This window comes from Danio rerio, chromosome 21, assembly GCF_052040795.2.
Source record: "Danio rerio strain M-AB ecotype USA chromosome 21, GRCz13ab, whole genome shotgun sequence".
Lineage (NCBI taxonomy): Eukaryota > Metazoa > Chordata > Actinopteri > Cypriniformes > Danionidae > Danio > Danio rerio.
Genome location: NC_141041.1, coordinates 19,840,001 through 19,842,500, shown reverse-complemented (window position 1 = coordinate 19,842,500; position 2,500 = coordinate 19,840,001). Strand labels below are relative to the sequence as shown.

The following is a 2,500-nucleotide window of genomic DNA, read 5'->3' as shown; positions in this document are numbered from 1 at the left end:
TAGTGAATGATTCAAGACAGTTGTAGACGCTGCAACTGAACCTAGGACAATCAAAATCTTTCTTTACCCTGTTTTTCTGTGGACCAAACCTCAAAAGGTTCTTGGAGATGCTGGGGATTGAACCCAGGACCTCACACATGCAAAGCACGTGCTCTACCACTGAGCTACATCCCCAGTTGAAACGGTAATATTTTTCGTTTATTCCGCCTTTTTACTGTGGTGGACAGAACGTCAAAATGTTTATGTCAATTCTGATTGTGCAGAAAAGGCAAACATATTTTAGTGAATGATTAAAGACAATTGAAGAGGCTGCAACTGAACCTAGGACCATAAACTGCTTTCTTAACCCTGTTTATCGTCTGTGGACAGAACCTTGAAAGGCTCTTGGAGATGCTGGGGATTGAACCCAGGACCTCATACATGCAAAGCATGCGCTCTACCACTGAGCTACATTCCCCTGTGAAGACAAACATTTTTTTTTCTTTTCCCTCTTCTTAGGGTTGTGGACGGAACCTCAAAACGATTAAGTCAATTCTGATTGTGCGGAAAAGGCAATCATATTTTAGTGAATGATTCAAGACAATTGTAGACGCTGCAACTGAACCTAGGACAATCAAAATCTTTATTTACCCTGTTTGTCTGTGGACAAAACCTCAAAAGGTTCTTGGAGATGCTGGGGATTGAACCCAGGACCTCATACATGCAAAGCATGCGCTCTACCACTGAGCTACATCCCCAGTTGAACATTGAATATTTTTCTGTTTATTCCGCCTTTTTACTGTGGTGGACGGAACGTCAAAATGTTTATGTCAATTCTGATTGTGCAGAAAAGGCAAACATATTTTAGTGAATGATTCAAGACAAACGGTGACACTGCAACTAAACCCAGGACCATACACCGCTTTCTCAACCCTGTTTATCGTCTGTGAACAGAATCTCAAAAGGCTCTTGGAGATGCTGGGGATTGAACCCAGGACCTCATACATGCGAAGCATGCGCTCTACCACTGAGCTACATCCCCAATTGAAACGGTAATATTTTTCTTTTATTCCGCCTTTTTACTGTGGTGGACGGAACGTCAAAATGTTTATGTCAATTCTGATTGTGCAGAAAAGGCAAACATATTTTAGTGAACGATTCAAGACAATTGAAGATGCTGCAACTGAACCTAGGACCATACACCGCTTTCCTAACCCTGTTCATCGTATATGGACAGAACCTCAAAAGGCTCTTGGAGATGCTGGGGATTGAACCCAGGACCTCATACATGCAAAGCATGCGCTCTACCACTGAGCTACATCCCCAGTTTAAAGGGGAATATTGTTCTTTTTTTTCGCCTTTTTACTGTGGTGGACAGAATGTCAAAATGTTTATGTCAATTCTGATTGTGCAGAAAAGGCAAACATATTTTAGTGAATGAATCAAGACAATTGAAGACGCTGCAACTGAACCTAGGACAGCTTTCTTAACCCTCAAAATCAACAGCTTTCTTAACCCTGTTTGTCTGTGGACAAAACCTCAAAAGGTTCTTGGAGATGCTGGGGATTGAACCCAAGACCTCATACATGCAAAGCAAGCGCTCAACCACTGAGCTACATCCCCAGTTGAAAGGGTAATATTTTTCTTTTTATTCCGCCTTTTTACTGTGGTAGACAGAACATCAAAATGTTTATGTCAATTCTGATTGTGCAGAAAAGGCAAACATATTTTAGTGAACGATTCAAGACAATTGATGACGCTGCAACTGAACCTAGGACAGCTTTCTTAACCCTCAAAATCAACAGCTTTCTTAACCCTGTTTGTCTGTGGACAAAACCTCAAAAAGTTCTTGGAGATGCTGGGGATTGAACCCAGGACCTCATACATGCATAGCATGCGCTCTACCACTGAGCTACATCCCGAGTTGAAAGGGGAATATTTATCTTTTTTTTTTTCGCCTTTTTACTGTGGTGGACAGAACGTCAAAATGTTAATGTCAATTCTGATTGTGCAGAAAAGGCAAACATATTTTAGTGAATGATTCAAGACAATTGAAGATGCTGCAACTGAACCTAGGACCATACACCGTTTTCTTAACCCTGTTCATCGTCTATGGACAGAACCTCAAAAGGCTCTTGGAGATGCTGGGGATTGAACCCAGGACCTCACACATGCAAAGCATGCGCTCTACCACTGAGCTACATCCCCAGTTGAAAGGGGAATATTTTTCTTTTTTTTCGCCTTTTTACTGTGGTGGACAGAATGTCAAAATGTTTATGTCAATTCTGATTGTGCAGAAAAGGCAAACATATTTTAGTGGACGATTCAAGACAATTGAATACGCTGCAACTGAACCTAGAACCATAAACCGCTTTCTTAACCCTGTTTATTGTCTGTGGACAATACCTTGAAAGGCTCTTGGAGATGCTGGGGATTGAACCCTGGACCTCATACATGCAAAGCATGCGCTCTACTACTGAGCTACATCCCCCTGTGAAAACATACATTTTTTTTTTGTTTT

The 2,500-nt window shown here is 41.4% G+C and overlaps 8 non-coding genes across 8 annotated transcripts; all 8 read right to left on the bottom strand.

Moving 5' to 3' along the window:
• Positions 1-102: 102 nt before the first annotated feature.
• Positions 103-174, bottom strand: trnaa-ugc (transfer RNA alanine (anticodon UGC)). Its single transcript has one exon. It is a non-coding gene; the product is annotated as a tRNA-Ala (tRNA).
• Positions 175-385: 211 nt separating this feature from the next.
• Positions 386-457, bottom strand: trnaa-ugc (transfer RNA alanine (anticodon UGC)). The gene has a single exon. It is a non-coding gene; the product is annotated as a tRNA-Ala (tRNA).
• Positions 458-665: 208 nt separating this feature from the next.
• On the bottom strand, positions 666-737 carry trnaa-ugc (transfer RNA alanine (anticodon UGC)). Its single transcript has one exon. It is a non-coding gene; the product is annotated as a tRNA-Ala (tRNA).
• A 212-nt stretch (positions 738-949) lies between these two features.
• Positions 950-1,021, bottom strand: trnaa-cgc (transfer RNA alanine (anticodon CGC)). Its single transcript has one exon. It is a non-coding gene; the product is annotated as a tRNA-Ala (tRNA).
• Positions 1,022-1,232: 211 nt separating this feature from the next.
• On the bottom strand, positions 1,233-1,304 carry trnaa-ugc (transfer RNA alanine (anticodon UGC)). Its single transcript has one exon. It is a non-coding gene; the product is annotated as a tRNA-Ala (tRNA).
• A 226-nt stretch (positions 1,305-1,530) lies between these two features.
• trnaa-ugc (transfer RNA alanine (anticodon UGC)) lies at positions 1,531-1,602 on the bottom strand. The gene has a single exon. It is a non-coding gene; the product is annotated as a tRNA-Ala (tRNA).
• Positions 1,603-2,115: 513 nt separating this feature from the next.
• trnaa-ugc (transfer RNA alanine (anticodon UGC)) lies at positions 2,116-2,187 on the bottom strand. The gene has a single exon. It is a non-coding gene; the product is annotated as a tRNA-Ala (tRNA).
• A 211-nt stretch (positions 2,188-2,398) lies between these two features.
• On the bottom strand, positions 2,399-2,470 carry trnaa-ugc (transfer RNA alanine (anticodon UGC)). The gene has a single exon. It is a non-coding gene; the product is annotated as a tRNA-Ala (tRNA).
• Positions 2,471-2,500: the final 30 nt, after the last annotated feature.